This window comes from Chrysemys picta, unplaced genomic scaffold (assembly GCF_011386835.1).
Source record: "Chrysemys picta bellii isolate R12L10 unplaced genomic scaffold, ASM1138683v2 scaf1, whole genome shotgun sequence".
Taxonomy (NCBI): domain Eukaryota; kingdom Metazoa; phylum Chordata; order Testudines; family Emydidae; genus Chrysemys; species Chrysemys picta.
The window spans coordinates 2,561,112-2,582,280 of record NW_027052708.1 but is presented as its reverse complement, the minus strand read 5'-3'; the positions used below and the strand labels follow the sequence as shown (position 1 = coordinate 2,582,280).

Sequence of the window (21,169 nt, the reverse complement as noted above, 5' to 3'; positions counted from 1 at the left end):
GAAAGAATTATTTGGCGGAAGTCTCTTCTATGGTTGTTACAAAGCCTTGGTCAAGAGTCTGTAGGTGATATTACCAGGACAGTAGAACAGCAAAGCTCTAGTCTTAAAAAGTTGACCTGAGTACAGTTTTTCATTAAAAGGCCATTTCAGAGCTGTCCCCTTGATTAAAATAAATTAAAAAAAATTGTGACTGGGGCAAAACACTCTTAATTCATGTTAAGATAATGCCAAATTGATTTTTAAACCAACAAATTCATTTTAGGTCTTAGAATATGCATGAGCTGTTTCAGTCCAGAAGGTAATATTGAGGGAAGTGATAAGCACCTGAAAATTGGGGCTTATAATGGAAATGCCTTCTGACTCCAGAGTTGCTAATTTGACACAATAATATAATTCTATTTATTCTTGCTGAGAGATGCTGCTTAACCTTCTTGCCATTAAGGAAAAATGGGTACAATTTTAAGTCATGTAGGAGGAGGATTATATCTTTCCCAAGATGCAGGGCCGGCTCCAGGCACCAGCTGAGCAAGCTGGTGCTTGGGGCGGCAGATTGTTGGAGGCGGCATTCTGCCCAATCCTAGGGCGGCACGGCTGCTTTTTTTTTTGTTCTGCTCCGGCCGCCCTGTAGGGGGCAGCGGCGCAGAGAACCAGAGTGCCCTGCAGGGCAGTCCTCTTCCTTCCCTCCCCGCCGACTGGAGCGGAGCCCTCGCAGCAGGCGGCAGGAAGCGGCGCAGCAGGAGGCGCCGCGTGGCAGTGCCCCTGCTGTAGCCCTGGCCACCCCCTTCTCTCTCTCTCTCTCTCTCTCTTTCCCGCCCGCTCCCTTCCCTCCCCCCACCCCCTCAGCTGGTCCCCCTGCTCCGGCCGTGCTGCAGGTGGTTTTTTTTGCTTGGGGCGGCCAAAAAGCCAGAGCCGGCCCTGCCAAGATGTTCCATTTGTATGGAACTCTAATTTTCAGAGACTGCTCTAAATCCATATTATGTTCTTGACATTTTCCTTGACAATGTTTGCACTGTGACCTTTACATTAGTAGAGACATGTGCAAAAGTATATTTATCCAGCCATCTGTTTAGTGGTTCCACATCTGAAGAGGCTGCTGTGCAACAGTTATTCTACCTAAAGGCTAAAATAACGGTCACCTCAACTGGCCTTCATTTAAATCAGTTTCTGGATGGATGGATGGGATTTGTAATAGTGCACTGTGCTAAAATAACCCCTTCTTCAGGGGACTCAATTAGTTCTGATGCATAAAAGATTGGATACTATTTGGAGTGTGGAGGCCTGACCAGTGCCCACTGAAGTCAACAGAAAGTCATCTTGGACAAATTGGTGGATTTTTTTTGTTTGTTACTTTTTCAGCCCCAGAGAGTACATCTACACAGCAGTGAGTCTCCAAGCTCAGGTCAACAGACTTGGGCTTTGCATTATGTGCTAAAAATAGCTGTGTAGGTGTTAAGGCTTAGGCTGTGGCACAGGCTCTGAGGCCTAGGGAGGGGGATATTCTTAGCACTGTCAACTGAGGCTCAGAGACTCACAACCATGCGCTGTGTAGACATTCTTCATGTACATCACTTCTCTGAAATAATCACTGCAGGTTTCCTGGTAGAATCTTCCCCCTGAAATTCTATATAATCCTGGATAAAGTTAGCTCATAGAGGGAACATTAGTGAGTGTAAGCAGGTGGCTTGACCTGTATAGGCTGGAGATTAACCTTTTGTGGGCCCAGCACCAAACATATTTGTGGCTCCCAATGGGAGCAACAGAGGATGGAGTGGGGAGATTGGTCCCCGGAGTGAGGCTCCGGCTGGGCCAATGGGGCATGGTATGGTGGGGGCGGCTCTACTCTGCCCAGCCCAGTTCAAGGGTACTTTTCACAAACCGGCAGTTGCCAGATGCACACTGGCCCACGTGGCCCTGTGCTGCCAGAGTGCCCCTTCCCTTTGGGGGCGGGCCTGGGCAGTGCCCCACAGCCCCCTGCCCAACACCACCTCACTCCCTAGGCCTAGCGTCCCCTGGACCTGCTATGCCCAGCGGCCCCCCACAACCTCCCCACAAATGCACAATGCCCTGCACACCACCACCCTGCCCAGTGCCTCCCAACCCCCACCACAACTGCCCACCCCCTCCCACCCACAGCCCCCCACTACTGCCCAGCACCCCCACACAGAACCCCAAATCACACAGATCTCCCCCACCCATTACTGCATTGACTGACTCTACCGGGAGGTGACTGTGTCGGCTGGGCTGAGCCAGCAGCATGGTGGAGGTTGGTTCTGTTCCCAGGGTGGGGAATTGCGCCGGCCCCTCGGGAGCGGCACGCTCAGCCAGATGAGGGCCCGCCCCTGCCTGGGCTGGGTCCCTCAGGACCCTCTTGCCTGGAGGGGCCCAGCCAAGCCCCCCCACCGGCTCCTCATCCCAAACTGGCCAAGACTGGTCAAAGCCAGAACTGCACTGGGGTCTGGCCAGGGGGTGGAGAGGAGAAGGTGGGTGGGGCAAGGGGTCAGAGAGGAGTGGGCGGGGGGGGAGGAGGGGCTGGGAGAATAGAGGTCCAGGCCAGCCCGCTGACTCCTCTATTCTCCCTCCAGGCAGGGAGGCTTGGGAGCAGGAAGAGAAGCGTTTGCTTGTTGGACTTTAATTTGGGACTCTGTTTTATTTTTAGTTTATATTTTGTGAATAACCCAGGCCCAAGGAGGGGTATTTTGAGCTCAGAAAAAAAGTGTGGAGTCTGCATAAAGGGCCCTTGTGGGGGAAACAAAGGCTGGTGTTGCAGCGTGACTTCTGGCCATGAGGGGTTGCTCACAATGTAGTTGCCCTTGTTAGAGTGTGGAATAAAAAAGCGAAGATTATGAATGAAATTCTGCCCTCAGTAATTCACATGCAGTCCCAGTGGGATTGCACAGATGTAGAGAAGATGTCAAACATGCCTGTTATATTTGCTAAACTGAACTTGAAATTTTTTTGTAGGTTAGCCAATATACCAAAGCAATTGAAATGTATGAACAGAAAATCCAAAACCTAACCATCAAAATGGAACATATGGAGTCGACCAGTGTTTCTTACACTGAGTTGGACTTTCAGTTGCTGAAACTGGAAATCAATGAAATGGAGAGACTGGTCACTCAGTTGAACAACTATACGTGGAGTTAGAGTATGAGGGTTATTCTGCCATTCAGAAACATTCAGTTCCCTGTTACTCCAGCGAAATTTGGAATGTCTCTACTATTGTCAGTGGAGTTACTCTGGATTTAAATCAGTGTCAATTAAAGCAAATCTTGGCCATAACCATGTTAGCAGATTTCTAGGGTTACCATTCGTCTGGATTCTCCTGGACATGTCCGGCTTTTGGGGTTAAAAATAGTGTCCGGGGGGGGGGGGGGGATTTGTAAATATCTAAAAATGTCCGGCATTCTCCCTCTTCTCCCCCCCGCCACAGCACAGCGCGGGTGACAGGGCGGCCGGCTGCATTGAGCCACTCGCATGGGGCTCCACTCCAGCAGCCAGAGCCTCTCCTCCGCTTCCCCGCCCCTCCTCTCCCCTGCAGCTTCAGATCACTGGCCAGGCGGCCTCCGGCAGCTCTAGAGCTCCTCCCTCCTCCCCCTCCCCTGCTGCCCAGCGGGACCGGGCTGTGCGCTCTGTTCTGAGCGGCCCGGTAAGGGAGCCAGGGGGTTGGAGAAGGGGCAGTCAGGGGACAGGGAGCAGGGGGGGTAGATGGGTTGGGATCTCGGGGGGGGGCAGTCAGGGGACAGGGAGTGGTTGGATGGGCATAGGAGTCCTGGGGGTCTGTCTGGGGGCGGGGGTGTGGATAAGGGTCAGGGCAGTCAGGGGACAGGTAGGGGGTAAGGTCCTAGGGCGGCAGTTGGGGGGGGTCTCAGGAGGGTGCAGTCAGGGGACAAGGAGCAGGGAGGCTTAGGTAGGGGGTGGGGTCCTGGGGGGCAGTTAGGGGCAGGGGTCCCAGGAGGCGGCAGTCAGGGGACAAGGAGCGGGGGGGTTGGGGATTCTGAGGGAGGCAGTCAGGGGGAGGGGAGTGGATGGGGGCAGGGTGGGGGCGGGGCTAGGGCGCCCCCACCCCGTCCTCTTGTTTGATTGTTGAAATATGGTAACCCTAGCATATTTCTTCATATATGGCAATTTTTATCATTTGTGTGACTGAAAGGTGAAGTTCTAGGATGCTGCTATATTAAATAAATATACTGTCTACATTATCAAAATAAATATTCATTTATGAGCACCCATGCCTAAAAGGTTCTATGCTCCAACAAATATAATTAAAAACTTAACTTATTAGGGTAGTGACCCAATCAATATAAAATCAAGAATCCCTTCCCAATATAAAATAAACCAAATTTTCAAAATTGTTATTGCTCACTCATCTGGAGTGAATAATTGCTTTTGATGGTAAGTAAAATACCATTAGTTTATTCACTGTCTTCAAAAACATTTTCTTGTAGTTACACACTAGCTTGAGACCGGATGTTCATACTAAAACTTATTCTTCAGGAACATTTCCTAAAACTTGTTCTGCGGCACCTTTTTTGAAATGATAAATCCAGTCTAAAATGTTTGTGAAATAAAGATGACTGTAATTTAAAGTCATGCTGAATTTTTATTTCTCTAGATCAAGAATCTGACTCTCATGGTAAATGATCTGGAATCATTGGACAAAAACAATATCCTTGCAATTCATTGAGAAATTGTGGCTCTCCAGAATCGATTGAAGGAATGTGAAAAACAGAAATCAAACCACTACACTCTCCTATTTCCCACCAGGTAAGCATTCTGTGTATAAATCATATGAGGAGGGATGGGAGAAGTAGGAAGAGGACTGGGTTAAATGAAATGACAATAAATCACAGGTCTTGGGAAATTTGCCAGACATGTACTAACCTCTCAGCAACAGGCTGATATGAAAGATGAGGCCAGGAAACAAACACTTTCACATACTCTTACTGTTTTTCAAGTAGAAAAAGTTGGAACATACACCTCTACCCCAATATAACACGACTCAATATAACTAATTCGGATATAACGCGGTAAAGCAGTGCTCCGGAGGGGCGGGGCTGCGTGCTCCGGTGGATCAAAGCAAGTTCAATATAACATGGTTTCACCTATAACGCGGTAAGATTTTTTTGGCTCCCGAGGACAGCGTTCTATCAAGGTAGAGATGTAGTACAACAGTATGAAAAGTAATGTTTTCCCTTCTTCCAAATTCTTTTTGTGGCTTAAAATATGGCTTTTCTAACTAGCTCTGATCATGGATAACTTCTGTGAAAGTGATCTGTGTCTTGTCAGTGTCACTCTTCTTCTGCTTGGAAAATTTAAGCAGCAGCTGATGCACTGGAGCTGTTTGTATGCAGACTCAAGAAGACAACATTGCATAGTTTACATTTTATTAATATGCAGAAATTTATTCTGAGCCATAAAGGCTAGAATCTTAGCGTGAAATCCTAGCTCCATTGAACTCAGTGGGAGTTTTGCCATTGTCTTCAATGGAGCCATGTTTGTTGTTTGTTTGTTTTTTGGTTTTAAAGAAAGTTTAAATTCTGTAGCAATTAAATCATTGATTTATTGAGGGTGATGGTGTGGAGAGAGGCTGCCTCTTCCTTGACACGCCTGAGAACAAGTCTTTCTTACAGTTAAAAAGTGCTAAATCTTTTAACTATAGTGCTGTGGTCAGCAGGTGTATGCGAGGGGAGGAGGAGGGGGCTCATTTCAGAGTTGGTGGACCTCTTTCTGGTTGACTTGAATGTGGCATGCCTGCAGAGCACAGCAGCTTTCTTAGCACCGGGAATGACACGGAAGGCCAGATCCTCAGCTGGCATAAGTTGCCATAGCTCCATTGATTTTGGTTGGACTATGACCATTTATACCAGTTGAGGACATAGCCGAGTACTTTTTGGATGGTTTCTGGGTACAATTCCCGCATTGGCACAGGAGCTGAAGAAGGCTCCTAGTGCAAGGGAACCTCAGTGGCTCTCTTGTTTGAGGGGTGTGTGAAGCTGTGGAGAGGCCATAGGGAGGGACTCCATATGTCTTGTGCATGGTAGAGGTAAGTTGCCACCAACGTCAAATAGCTCAAAACAAGGCTTGGTGGGAGTCTGGAAGCAGGATGGGATTGTGATTTCTGGGTGTGCCATTAGGTAAATCCAGTGATAATAAACCATACTGAAGGGGAGTATATCAGTGCCATGGTTCCTACTCCAGCCCTGGACTGGAATAGCAACTGTGGAGAGCCTGAGAATTTGCCTGTCTGCTAGGAAGTGGAAGTGCTCAGCTACTACTTTGTAAATACCTAGATAGAGACACAGATTCAGATCCTCAACCAGCCCATACAAGGCCTGCTTAGCCTGACTTTCTGTGCATAGTGTGGAGGGAAGGAAGGGGAGCAGATGAAATGCACTTCTTTGCCATGGGCGCAATCTTTCATTTCATGTCATATTGTTCAAAACTTCCTACAGAAACAGAGTCCAGTGTCACCTTTGGGCATATGCCCAAATAAATGTTAGTCTTTAAGGTGGCACCGGACTCCTCATTGTTTTTGTGGATACAGACTAACACGGCTACCCCCGATACTTAAAACTTTCTACAGTGACTGATTGCACACACAGTACAGTCCATTTCCTTAACCGAGAGAAAGTGGAAGGGAGAGATTGCTGTCTGGGAACGGGGCGAATAAGTGAGTTTGCTGGATTTCCTGGATGGGTCCCTTTGGAGGCAGTGCATGGCTGCTCACACCAGACTACCAAAACTCCCTAATGCCTTTAAGCAGTTTACAGATTTCCATACATTTCCTCCACAACCTTGATTCCTGTCAAACCACTTCCGGCTCATACTGTATTTATAATATTTGTATTACACTGACCCTTTGTCCTGTTTTCAGATCTGTTTCTCCCCCCCCCGCACCCCCCGGCCTTCATGTTTTGGTTGGGTAAAGTGGACTTGGGAAAGCCTGAAAAACTCCTAACTTGTCTAGGGAGCGTTTAATTAAAGTTACTCGCTCTTGCAGTACTTTGGAATACAGCTCCTCAAACACTGCATCCCAAGGTGCTGCTCATTGACATGCTGTGTAGAGAGAGCAGGCCTATTCTCAAGCAACCTATCAGAAAGAAAGAACTGTTTTCCATCTAGCCTGCTCTCTGACTGCAGTTTTCTAGTGCATGGCCCAGTCCGAGATAGGATTCCGTAAATTTGTTGATAATAAAAACTAGGGTTACCATACGTCCGGATTTTCCCGGACATGTCCGGCTTTTGGGGGTTCAAATCCCCGTCCGGGGGGAAATCCCCAAAAGCCGGGCATGTCCGGGAAAATCGGGAGGGAGGGATGGAGGGCTCAGCCGGGGCCTCTTTGGCCGGGGCCGGGGTCGCGGGCATGGTGCCGGGCCGGGCGCGGGGCCGGGCGGGGAGCCGGGGGCGCGGGGCCGGGCCGGGAGCCGGGCCGCGGGCCGGGGTAGCGGGGGGTGCGCCGGGCTGCGGGGCCGCGAGCTGGGCCGGGGTAGCTGGGGGGGGGGGGGTGCGCCGGGCCGCGGGGCCGGGCGGGGAGCCGGTCCGGGGTAGCGGGGGGGGTGTGCGCCGGGCCGCGGGGCCGGGCGGGGAGCCGGTCCGGGGTAGCGGGGGTGGGTGCGCGGGGCCGGTCCGGGGTAGCGGGGGGTGCGCCGGGCTGCGGGGCCGCGAGCTGGGCCGGGGTAGCTGGGGGGGGGGGGGTGCGCCGGGCTGCGGGGCCGGGCGGGGAGCCGGTCCGGGGTAGCGGGGGGGGGGGTGCGCGGGGCCGGTCCGGGGTAGCGGGGGGGGTGCGCCGGGCCGCGGGGCCGGGCAGGGAACCGGTCCGGGGTAGCGGGGGGGGGGTGCGCCGGACCACGGGGCCGGGCGGGGAGCCGGGGGTGCGCGGGGCCGCGGGCCGGTCCGGGGTAGCGGGGGGGGGGGGTGCGCGGGGCCGCGGGCCGGTCCGGGGTAGCAGGGGGGGGGGGTGCGCGGGGCCGCGGGCCGGTCCAGGGTAGCGGGGGGGTGCGCGGGGCCGCGGGGCCGGGCGGGGAGCCGGGGGTGCGCGGGGCCGCGGGCCGGTCCGGGGTAGCGGGGGGGGGGGGCGCCGGGCGGGGAGCCGGTCTGGGGTAGCGGGGGGGTGCGCGGGGCCGTGGGCCGGTCCGGGGTAGCGGGGGGGGTGCGCGGGGCCGGTCCGGGGTAGCGGGGGGGGGTAGCGGGGGGGGTGCGCGGGGCCGTGGGCCGGTCCGGGGTAGCGGGGGGGGTGCGCGTGGCCGCGGGCCGGTCCGGGGTAGCGGGGGGGGGGTGCGCCGGGCCGCGGGGCCGGGAGCCGGTCCGGGGTCGCGGGGCCGGGCCGCCGGGAGGTGCGCTGGGCCGCGGGGCCGGGAGCCGGTCCGGGATAGCGGGGGTGCGCTGGGCCGCCGGGGGCCGGCAGTGCTGGGCGGGCCGGGGGTGGTCGGCCGGGGTCGCGCCTCTTCCCCCCCACACCCCCCTTACCTGCTTCAGGCTTCCCGCGAATCAAATGTTCGCGGGAAGCAGGGGAGGGGGCGGAGACTTTGGGGAGGGGGCGGAGTTGGGGCTGGGGGCGGGGCTGGGGGCGGGGGCGGGGCCCCGTGGAGTGTCCTCCATTTGGAGGCACAAAATATGGTAACCCTAATAAAAACTCATTACTTCTACCATGCATGCAGCAGTTTCCAGCACCTCTGTCATTAGTTACTGCCCCAAATCAGCAGATTTCGTGCACCCCCCCCCCCCATAAGTAAAGCTAGGATGTAGGAACAGAAATGGCTATGGTCTGGCTATCTTTTGCAGGTAATGTAGTGGTGCCAGTTATTATTTGAAATGTCAATGACTTAATTATGGATATGCTAATTTAGGGCTGGACATTTCCATGGTGTTTGTACAAACACAGGCCCACTCCAGCAATCTGACCCAGGTGGATGGATCCCTGTTCCCCTGATATCAATGTGAATCAATATGGGTGTAAGGGTCTGCCTGCATGGGTCAGATTACAGGACTGGGACCAAAATGTAATATGTTCCCTTCCCCAAGGAACTTACTATTTCTGGGTTGGATGGTGTCTCAGCCCTTTAGAAGAGGTAGCACATTGCTGGGCTGCCCCAGCAGCAACACTGGAAAAATTGTGGTCCACAGAGTCCCATTTTCTCTTTCCGCCTTGTTCTTCAGGGGCCACAGACCATGTTCTCTCTAACTTTCTCCATCCATGTGCAGAATTAATTGTATGTGCACCAAATTACCGAGGTAACGTGCAAATGTGCGCCACCACAAAAAAACTGTATCTATATTTTAAAAGTTACCATAGGGATAAGTATTCCAGCCATGACAGGTTAGGAATTTTAAAACTCACTACTCAAAGAATTAAATTATTTAAATATAAGAGAGAAATAAAAATTATGAAATGCATAGACAAGTCAAAACACTCAAATAACTGAACTTTGAAAGAATAAAATTACAGAGAATATATGTGCATTGCAGGAAGTAACAACAATAATAATACAAGTATGTGTTGGGAGGTGAGTGTAAAAGACTTTGTGTGTATGAGAGAGAGACATGCATTGCCCCTTTAAGTAGATTGGTACTCAGCAGGCTGAAGCCTGCTTGTTCAGACACAGCAGCAGCCGCTAGCAAGCTCCATCCCACTTCTGAGCCTTGTCGTGTTCCCCCGCCCCCCCCCCCCCACCAATGCCCCGCTCCTCTCACCTCCACTCTGCACAGTAAGCAGGAAGCTGGCCAGGGGCTCCAAGGCTGAGGGCAGGAGCAGCGTGGCCATAGGTGGAGGGGCACCTGAAGTGTGTGGCACTTGATAGACTGCTGGGCGGCTGCACAGCCACGCAGCTTGGAGAGAACCCTGGGCACAAGGATATCAATTCACTGCTGTCACAACCCCCAGCCTGCCAGCTTAGCTGTGGTGACTGGCACACTGGGGGTGTGGAGCCATGGCTTCCCACCTCTCCATGCACTTCTGAGGGGAAGAGGAGTGAGCGTTAGCAAGCAGATATGCAGCACCACTTCCCCCTGTGCATCCTGACCCAAAGTCTGGGTAGCCTGTGTGGGAGAATAAAGCGTATGTTTTTTCTTGGCTCCCTCTACCTTATTCCCCCACATGAACATGCAGCTCGCCTCTGAAAAAGAGACAAGATACGGCATTAACCTTGGAACTTCAATGATCAGAGGCCTAACACAGTAAAAAAGGAGTTAAAAATGCTAAAGTCTAAATAATTCATATGGATTTATTTCAAGTGACTCCCAATATTTACAAAATGACATGACACTTTGATTCTTTTGTGTATTTTTTTCCAAACAATCCAGACAGGAAGGCAAGTTAGGATTAAATAAACAACAATGAATTCCTCTGAACCTGTGCAGAAGACCGAGAACCCCCCTGACTACTACAGAGGGGTGTTGTTTATTTTAAACTCTTTCTTGGAGAGTTTTCAAAAATCAAAATCAAACATCCATTGTATGGAACCTTACACATTTTCTCATGTCATTAAACGGAACGTGTTCCTAACTTTATTTTAATAATTCATGCATGGTTTCATAAATAAGAAACAAACAAGTGTTCAGCAGAGAGATCTCTTTAAGGGAAGAAATAATAATTTATTTCTTTTGTAAGAAAAGGTCTCTCTATTGAACGGGTTTGTTTGTTTTTTATTTATGAAACAGCACAGTAATTATTAAAATAAAGCTGGAATGGGTTCAGTTTAATGACATTGAAAAATTGAGGTTGCATATATGAGTTTAGTAGTACTGCAGTACCAGTATTTGAAACAAATCAGATTTATAGAAGAATTAATATCCATTTAATTTTGAAATAAGATTCTGTGAGTTAAATTCAGTAATAGATTCAATATATCAACAGTTAAGAACAAACCATAATGCCGGAGGTAGCGATACACGGCAAATGGCTCAAATTGATTTATGGAGTTGGCAGGTTGCAAGCCACTTTGCATCATCATCTGCATTATCTTTCATGCACTGCATTAGTTGAGGTATGAGCACCTCCAAACATCAGTATATGTGTCAAGTACTGAGGCCATGTTCTTAGCTATGCTAATTGCCATTTGCAGAGCTACAGCCCAGTGCCTGCATTGTGTGCTATATCTGGAAATGAGGTCTCAGGTCTCAGTGGTCCATTCATTCCCAGTCAGTGAAGCATTTAAACACGTGAATGACTTTGATCCCTCTATTTCTGTGGCACAAATGTTTTGCATTTGAAAGCAACAGTTTTCTCCAAGTGGCAGGTATGTTGCAAACATTTCCCAGGGAGAGCATCTTCAGACAAGCCACAAGGGTTCTCCCGCCTCTTCACATTGCTCTGTATTTTGTGGACTGCTCAGAAGATGTTTCTGGCCATGGGCACCTGCTCATCTGGGCCTCAGTGGCAGTATGAGTTTCCTGATTCTGCTCCACTGATGTTCTTCAACCCTCCATAAGAGGGACCAGCTTTAGGTGTGAGAGGATAGTTCTGTCTTTGTTTATTTCTCTCTGTTCTCAATGCTAATAAGGGGGTGATGATGTTGTTTGTGCTGTGGCCACTTCTCTATTAGGAATAGACTAAGCGCAGCAACTCTTTTCACATAGGCTTGCAAACAGCCATCAAATGATATTCACTGAACAGATAATATAGAAGTGATTGTGTCAAAGACACCCCATCTACTAGAGCATGTGCAACCTCTGCACTGATTTGATATCATCAGCTGTTGCCCTGAATCGATCAATTAATAGAAACATGAAACTCTGGTCTTGACAGGTAAACTTTAATCACCTTTGTCTAGTGGTTAAAGCACCTGACTTTGAGTTAGGAAATGTTGGTTCTAGTCTTGGCACTGCCATTCACTTGCTGTGTGACTGTGCAGGTCGCTTAGCATCTGTGTCTCAGATGACCATGCTTTTAAAGGGGGAAAAACTGGCACACATTCATGGTGACATCTTTCAGGGCTGCAAAGAGTCAGACAAAAGGATACTTTTATTTTTAAGTGTGCTGGTGTCACCACTGCCAGCTTCTGACCCAGGGAGACCTGCATATTTTGGAGTGGAGGATTTTTTCCAATACTTTAGTGTTCTGTATTCATTGTGAAACATTGAACAAGTGTCATCAACAGTCGCTTTGAGCAAAGGAACAGCTTTGATAGCGTTTACTTTCATTCAAGTTCTCTTCATTCCAGACATTGTTCATTACCCTGAAAGCTCATTCCACGGGGCTGTTTGTTCTCAGTAAACAGTGCAAATTCTATTCAGCATAGCAATACATCTTGAACAAGCATTGTGTAGCTATAAAAAAACAAATATTTTGGCTGATGGAATGAAAAAAACAACAGGCTATTTCAGTTATCCCGAAGCTCCTGGGACATCATAAGAAAAACCAAGACTGTCCTGGTTGAAATAGGTTGTATGGTCACTTTATAGTTACCTCATATTTAAACTGGGGATATTTACCTCCACCTTAGAGAGCTGTTGTAAGGCTATGCTCATTAATATCTGAATTGCTTTGAGAGCCTCAGATGGAAGCTCTCGGAAGTATTGTTTTAAAGGGGTGATTTTGAGAGTAACATGCTAATCTGAAATGAGCCTCTAGAACTAGTGCTGCTAATTCTCCCTCCACCTTCCAAAACTCACTGCGGTTCAGTGAGACAAGATGTTCCTTCTTGCTTCCCATATTTCCAGAACTGTGCTCCACTGCAGGAGCAAATGACCTAAAATGTTTCTGAAATGGTATTTTCTATGTGATTTCCCAGCCCAGGGGGGTGGAAAGCATAGACTAGGTGGAAACAGAAAACTGGTCACTTGTCTGAAACAGAAGCGAATCATTTATTTACTGCAAGTGAGTACTGACTAAAAACTGAGATCTCTAAAATGTGTTGCTGGATCATTGGCTGTTTTTTCAGTATGGCCCCAGTTCTAGTGGGATGACCCCTGTATTTCAGTCAGACTGGAACAGCTACAGAACTGAAATCCATGGGCTGTTTACATGGTGCAAGGAAAATCTTTGACAAAGACATGTATGTATTTCTGTTCTTGCAACAAAGCTGATTCATATAAAGTACACACACTAAATCCTCTCTCCTAATCATGCCCTTTGAAAAGCCTGCATTTTCTCTTTGCTTACAGGCAGCTGTGGTCATGGTGGGATTGTGAATATCAGCCAGCCCTATGTTGTACAGCTGAACTGGAGAGGATTTTCCTTCAAATATGGTTCCTGGGGTAGGGATTTGTCTCTTCAGACTCCGCAGAAGGACCTATACTGGGTGGCACCTTTGAACACAGATGGGAGACTCTTAGAATATTACAGACTTCATAATTCCTATGATGATTTGCTGCTATTAAAAAATGCTCGAGAGTTAAACATTCAATATGGGGAAGGCAGTGGCACCGCAGTTTACAATAACTTCATGTATTACAATGTATATAATTCAAGAGATACGGGCAAGCTCAATTTAAACACAAACACATTGGCTGTGAGGAAAACTCTGCCGAATGCTGCTTATGGTAACCGTTTCTCTTATGTTGGTGTTGGGTGGCAAGATATGGACTTTGCTGTGGATGAAAGTGGATTGTGGGTAATTTATTCAACCGAGGACAACACAGGTAACATTATGATTAGCAAACTCAATGAGACCACACTTGATGTGCTCCATACTTGGAATACAAGGCAGTACAAGCCATCCATTTCCAACGCTTTCATCATCTGTGGTGTTCTATATGCCACAAGACCTGTCAACACTAGGAAAGAGGAAATATTTAACACATATGACACAAACACTGAACAGGAAGGTAAAATTAGCATAATTATGGATAAAATGTTAGAAACAATTCAAAGTATCAACTATAATCCCTCAGACCGAGTCCTGTATGTTTACAATGATGGCTACCTTGTTAAATACAATCTTCTTTTTCAACCTGTGTTACACTGATATGAATAAACACAACAACTAGAGATCACAGAGAGTCTGATTTTTATATCCCTTTGGACAATGTGAATGTTAAATTAGGGCCTAATCCTACCAAGAGTCGCTCCTGGGCATAAGGTTTATTACCATGAGCTGTCCCATTGAAGGATAATAAGCTCTATGCCTGGTAACAATTGGGTGCAAGATTAGGTTCATAGCTTTTTAACTGGTGTTTAGCTACAATGGCACCAGGAGTACTAGAAATGCCTCTGCTATAAAAATAGATTAAATAGATGACTTAGTGATGCACAGAACATGCATTGTGATAGGGAGATTGCTCACACACTGACGTGCATTTGGAGGAATGTCTGTATTTGGATGACACATGGAAACTGAACTGCTGTTTTGTCGTCACTGCTCAAAGTATGCAAGGCCATAAATATCATATTAAGCATTGGCCTCAAATAATTACTAAAAGATTAAAATTAGAGGAGAATTAGAATTTGATCTTTAAAGAGCAGCCATTGGTTAAGCTGAAGCTGTGGAAACGGTTGCCTTGTCTCCTTCTTGCAACCCATCAACGTATTTTAGATGGCAGGGCTCCAATGCATTACTTTCCTAAAGTTGCACTTCATGAAAAAACCTTATTAACCATTTTTGGACAGTTGCATTTTCTTAGCACTGTGTCCTGGGGGCCTGATCCAAAGCCCAGTGAAAGCAGTCCCTTGGTATATGGCACATGCTACAACAGAACATAAGCTATGCCATCCTACATGCTCCACTTAGTCCTCTGAGTCCATTTAGTCTGCAATTACTGTGATCTCCATTAGCATCTTTCAAAAACACTCTCAGAACAAGGAGCCAAATTAATAACCAGTATAATTCCATTGGCATCAATTACGTTACTTTGGGGGTGAATCTGGCACATGATATATCAGTTACAGAATACTGAAGTTGGGACAAAATCAGTCATATGCTCTTTATTATTAAAATGCCACTTATAAGATTTTTGTATCAATATCTGTACTGTAATCATGTCAGAAATAATGAGATGAACAGTTATGAAAATGCAGTAAATGTTTGCTGGTTTTCTTTTATTAATCCTATCTTTGTCTTCTTATAATCTGGATCAGTAGATGTGAATTATTAATTTTTGTTTAATAAAGTGTTATAAAAATCCAAACCCTATAGTTGTTTGTCATTGCACAACAGCTGGGAAATTTTGGGATGCAGCAAGAAGCCAGCTTGACCAAACAATATTAGAAACAGAAATCATACTCCTTTGGGCTTAGAGTGTTTAAGAGCCCCTGGAACAACACAAAGGTGTCAATCAATATATCAGTAACTAGAGGAGGGACTTTATTTCCACTCATTGAAATATGTTCACCAGTTAGATTAACATTCTCCACCAAGTTGAGATGTTACTTGAGAGGTCTGAGGCTGATGACACATTTTTAAGTCAGATGCTGCCACTTACCAGGTATCTGCATCTGTTTCCTGAAAGTGTTTGAAATGAATTTGAAAGCTAGCCATCACTGGCACAGTAATCTGATCCATGAGCATGGGCCTTTAAAGAATTCACAGTAGTTCAACTGAGGGTTTGTTTAACTATAAAAAGCTAAAAGACAGCAGAACATTTCTTGCTTCACATTTTTTGGGATGGCATCCCATTAATTCCCAAGGGTTGCCCTATTCACAGGCATAAAAGGCAGCTCTATATGGCATCACATTTTAAGGAGCAATTTGGGGCTAGATCCACAAAGAGGACTTAGGTTCAGTGTTGCAACACCTAACTTTAGGTCCCCTGCCACTTAGTGGAATCTTCAGCCCTGACTCAGGTACACAAGCTCCCTATAAATGTATGTGGAGAGTTGGGCACCTAAGAGTGGGATTCACAGAAGCTGAGTGGGATGTTGCTGAAGCTAGCCAGTCGCAAATGCTGAGGGTTGGGCTGGAGTCCACGTAATGCCACTTGGGATTCACAGCTGTGAACCCTCTGCTGGAATTAGGTGTTTAACCCAGGTCAGCCCTGTGTGAAGGGGGAAAAGAAAAGACAACTTGGAGGTTGTGATGCCCTTTTATACACAGTATTTAAAGCATTCTGCCTGGTTGTGGGAGACTAGGGTTCAAATCCCCACTCTTCTTGTGTCAGAGCAAGCACTTGAACCTAGGTCTTTCACTGCCCAAGTGACTATGCTAAGCACTGGGCCCCAGGAAGAGTGGGGGGAGGGGCTTTCTTAATCTCACCCGTTGAAGCTGCTTCACTTCGTATGACATACTTAAATTGTTAGTGGGCCAAAGAGCAGTCAGAATGACTCTATAGCAGTGGGATTACAGTATCTAGTTTACAGACCCAAGTTCTAGTCCTGCACCAATGACTGTTTAAGCCTGGACCACTACTGAGTTCTAAGCTGTTACTGCATCTTATTGTCACTGTGAGGCTACATCTACACTACAGGGGGGAGTCGATTTAAGATACGCAAATTCAGCTATGTGAATAGTGTAGCTGAATTCGACGTATCGCAGCCGACTTACCCCGCTGTGAAGACGGCGGCAAAATCGACCTCTGCGGCTTCCTGTCGACGGCCCTTACTCCCACCTCCGCTGGTGGAGTAAGAGCGTCGATTCGGGGATCGATTGTCGCATCCCATCGGGATGCGATAAATCGATCCCCGAGAGGTCAATTTCTACCCGCCGATTCAGGCGGGTAGTGTAGACCTAGCCTGAGAAATCTTGTGATTAGCAACAACCTTGGTAGTAGCAGGCAGGGCCAAACCAGTCAACTTTCTTTTGTAGGAGGTTCCTATTTACCAAACAGGCTGTGCAATGTCAGCTCACTCTGTATCTAATATCAGAAAGACTAAAGCAAAGGGCAAGTCTAGCCGATTTTGTGCATTTCCCACTTGCAATTTTTGAGCGTCACATCAGCTGGACAGCTCCATGCCTTTCTGTACTGTCCAAAGAGAGAGTGCCTCTTCACAGTCATGGAGATGCCTAATTTCGAGTAGGTCCCAAATGGCCTCATACTGTAAATGAGTTTCTGATCTGGTACTCTCCAATTTACAAAGAGGAGCACGGTGTCCCCAGTCCCTGCACAGGCTGGCAAAATTGAACGGCAATGCAACGGGAAAGCAAGCGCCTTCCATTGAAGCAAATGACAAAACTTCCTTTTTCTTCAATGGGAGCGAGACTGAAATGAACCAAAACCTGGACACAAATTCGGTTGTTTGGAGATCCATTCCTGACCTGATTCCTCTCCACAGTCTTGCATTTTGGCCTGTCTGTCTATCATCTCCTTGTGGATATTTTGCTATTTATTTCATTGTAACTTGGTTAAAACTGAGCCATTCTCAGTCACCATTGACAGTACTACCATCCTTCCTGTCACTCAGCTGCATCACAAGGGTCATCTTTGACTTTTCACCATCTCTAGAGCCATGCATCCAAGCTGTATCCAAGCCTTGCCACTTCTTCCTCCCTTGCATTTCCATTATCAGGCCTATTCCCTCAGTCTGAATGACTCAAATTCTCTCCGGTGCTTATCTGCATCCTCTCGGACCTTCCTGGCACCCACCTCACTTTCCTGTCTAGTCAAAATGATGTTGCAAAGTCACCTTTTTGACCTGTCATAGTGACAATGTCAGTCCCCTTCTCGAGTCCCATAGAACATGTCATATGCAAGCTTTTCCCCCCTCCTTTATGGGCCTTTCACAACCTAACCCTTCCCCACTTGCCTACTCTTGTATCCAACCCTGCCTCTTCTGCTCTGCCAATGCTGTCAGCCCCTATCATCCATTAGTTCACCTGTCACACAAGCACCTTCCCAAAGACTCACTGCCAGACTGGAACTTTGCCCAGGTCTCCTGAACTCTGGGTATAGATGCATTGCCCCTTTCAGACTATGGATCATTGGGGCCTTGTGTTGGATGTAACCCTGTTTTACTGCTCCTCCTATCTTCCCCCTCCATTCATCCCTGTGTGATGAAATATTTCCCTTTCCTATATTCCTTGTACTATTCTGGTATGTGTGTGTTTACTCCAGGGGATGTGGAGCAGGTATTCTTGGGTTGGAAGGGACACATCTGTACATGCTCATGCACCATGCATTTCATAAGCACAGGTGTATACCTGGCACAGTTCACCCCCGTCCCTGATACCTGCCCTTTTTGCAGTGTGAGGGAGACCCTGGCACATGTCTATTTGGAGTGTGCCAGGTTTCAGCCCCTTTTCCAGCTCCTCCAGAACCTTCTCCTAAGGTTCTGACCACACTTCCCCCCGCACCACTTGGTTTATGCACACGCAGTCCATATCCTCATGAAATCATGAGACCGCCTCATCAACCTCCTCCTGGCGCTGGCCGAGGTGGCCATCTATAATGCCAGGAAGAGGATGCTGGACAAGGGCCATGTTCATGGGGCCATGGACAGGGTGTGCATAAATCAGGAGGTGTGTGGAAAAGTTCAGGCAGAAGCTTAGGAGAAGGTTCTGAAGGAGCCAGAAAAGGTGCTGCAATATGGCACACTCAAAATAAATGTGTGCCAGGGTCTCCCTCATGCCGCAAAAAGGGCAGGTGTCGGGGATGGGGGTGAACTGCGCCAAGTACACGCCTATGCCCATGGCTCCATTAAGGAGCCACCAGCTGATATCCCTGGTGGGCCGTGGGACCAAGTGGAATACAGGCTGGCCCAGCGGGGTTGTAAATTGGGGTTGCTCCACTGACTTCCATGGAGTTACTCCTGATTTACACCTGTGAACATGAAAGGAGAATCAGGCTCCCAATGCAGGTGACTAGAGCTGTGCAGAAAAAGGTCATTCCATTTCCCGGAGGATTTTGATATTTTGAGGTTTGGTTCCTATTCAATTTGGAATGAAAACCCAACATTTTGAAATTCTCTATGAAAGGGAAATTCCCTGAGTCCCTGACTCGGGGACAGTCTGTCTGACTGGCAGCTCCAGAGCTGCAGACCTGGAAGCTGCAGGGTCCCCGGTTCAGGGGCAGCCTGTATGGCTGGCTGCCATGAGCTGCAGATCCTGGAACCCCTGGAAGCTCTGGGGAACAGTGACCAGAAGATTCTCTGTGCCAAGATCTCTAGGAAGAACAGGAGAGAGAGATGCTCTGTTTACTTTGGTTCTACTCTGAACAAAGGGGTTGTTTTGTTTGTTTGCTTGTTTTGTTTTTAATGTAAAGAAATGAGCCAATAGATCTAAATTCTGGTGCGGTGGCAGCCACGGCACAGCCTACGGTTGGCACTGAGCTTCCTTCAGAGAACTGATCTTGGCCACCCTCCTAACATCTCCTAATAAAACAATATTGGCCTCAACATTGGTAGTTATGATCTGAGGTCAATGTCCATGTTCACTGTCCTATTAAACGTAAATCATAGAATCGTAGAATCATAGAATATCAGGGTTGGAAGGGACCTCAGGAGGTCATCTAGTCCAACCCCCTGCTCAAAGCAGGACCAATTCCCAACTAAATCATCCCAGCCAGGGCTTTGTCAAGCCTGACCTTAAAAGATTCCACCACCTCCCTAGGTAACCCATTCCGGTGCTTCACCACTCTCCTAGTGAAAAAGTTTTTCCTAATATCCAACCTAAACCTCCCCAACTGCAACTTGAGACCATTACTCCTTGTTCTGTCATCAGGTACCACTGAAAACAGTCTAGATCCATCCTCTTTGGAACCCCCTTTCAGGTAGTTGAAAGCAGCTATCAAATCCCCCCCCCCATTCTTCTCTTCTGCAGACTAAACAATCCCAGTTCCCTCAGCCTCTCCTCATAACTCATGTGCTCCAGCCCCCTAATCATTTTTGTTGCCCTCCGCTGGACTCTTTCCAATTTTTCCACATCCTTCTTGTAGTGTGGGGCCCAAAACTGGACATAGTACTCCAGATGAGGTCTTACCAATGTCGAATAGAGGGGAATGATCACGTCCCTCGATCTGCTGGCAATGCCCCTACTTATACAGCCCAAAATGCCGTTAGCCTTCTTGGCAACAAGGGCACACTGTTGCCTCATATCCAGCTTCTCGTCCACTGTAACCCCTAGGTCCTTTTCTGCAGAACTGCTTCCTAGCCATTCGGTCCCTAGTCTGTAACAGTGCATGGGATTCTTCCGTCCTAAGTGCAGGACTCTGCACTTGTCCTTGTTGAACCTCATCAGGTTTCTTTTAGCCCAATCCTCTAATTTGTCTAGGTCCCTCTGTATCCTATCCCTACCCTCCAGCTTATCTACCACTCCTCCCAGTTTAGTGTCATCTGCAAACTTGCTGAGAGTGCAGTCCACGCCATCCTCCAAATCATTAATGAAGATATTGAACAAAACCGGCCCCAGGACCGACCCTTGGGACACTCCGCTTGAAACCGGATGCCAACTAGACATGGAGCCGTTGATCACTACCCGTTGAACCTGATGATCTAGTCAGCTTTCTATCCACCTTATAGTCCATTCATCCAGCCCATACTTCTTTAACTTGCTGGCAAGAATACTGTGAGAGACCGTATCAAAAGCTTTGCTAAAGTCAAGGAATAACATGTCCACTGCTTTCCCCTCATCCACAGATGCAGTTATCTCCTCATAGAAGGCAATTAGGTTAGTCAGGCATGACTTGCCCTTGGTGAATCCATGCTGACTGTTCCTGATCACTTTCCTCTCCTCTAAGTGCTTCAGAATTGATTCCTTGAGGACCTGCTCCATGATTTTTCCAGGGACTGAGGTGAGGCTGACTGGCCTGTAGTTCCCCAGATCCTCCTTCTTCCCTTTTTTAAAGATAGGCACTACATTAGCCTTTTTCCAGTCATCTGGGACCTCCCCCGATGGCCATGAGTTTTCAAAGATAATGGCTAATGGCTCTGCAATCACATCCGCCAACTCCTTTAGCACCCTCGGATGCAGTGCATCTGGCCCCATGGACTTGTTCTCATCCAGTTTTTCTAAATAGTCCTGTACCACTTCATTCTCCACAGAGGGCTGGTCACCTCCTCCCCATACTGTGCTGCCCAGTGCAGTAGTCTGGGAGCTGACCTTGTTCGTGAAGACAGAGGCAAAAAAAAAAAGTTGCAAGGGGTCCTGATTTAGGACACCTTAAAGTACAGAGGGGTTCAACAGAAAATCATTGAATGTTTCCTTGCTTTGTTTCACCATTTTAGATCTAATAATGGGAAGGAGGGTGACGAAACAGCCTTTCCTGGACACCCCTAGTGATGACGTGGTGCCCGGGGCCAAAGGTTAACTGTCAAGTGTCTAACTGTAAAAATTATCAGCATGTTAAACAGGAGCTTTAGGATGAC

The 21,169-nt window shown here is 48.0% G+C and overlaps 2 protein-coding genes and 1 pseudogene across 2 annotated transcripts in view; all 3 read left to right on the top strand.

The window, feature by feature from the left end:
* Window positions 1-15,063, top strand: part of LOC135977468 (olfactomedin-4-like) — a 22,909-nt pseudogene extending 7,846 nt beyond the window's left edge.
* The window catches only part of LOC135977486 (olfactomedin-4-like), a 689,021-nt gene that overhangs the window by 49,308 nt on the left and 618,544 nt on the right, over window positions 1-21,169 (top strand). The window lies entirely within an intron of this gene.
* Window positions 1-21,169, top strand: part of LOC112061359 (scavenger receptor cysteine-rich type 1 protein M130-like) — a 737,202-nt gene that overhangs the window by 401,455 nt on the left and 314,578 nt on the right. The gene's annotated exons all lie outside the window — the stretch shown is intronic.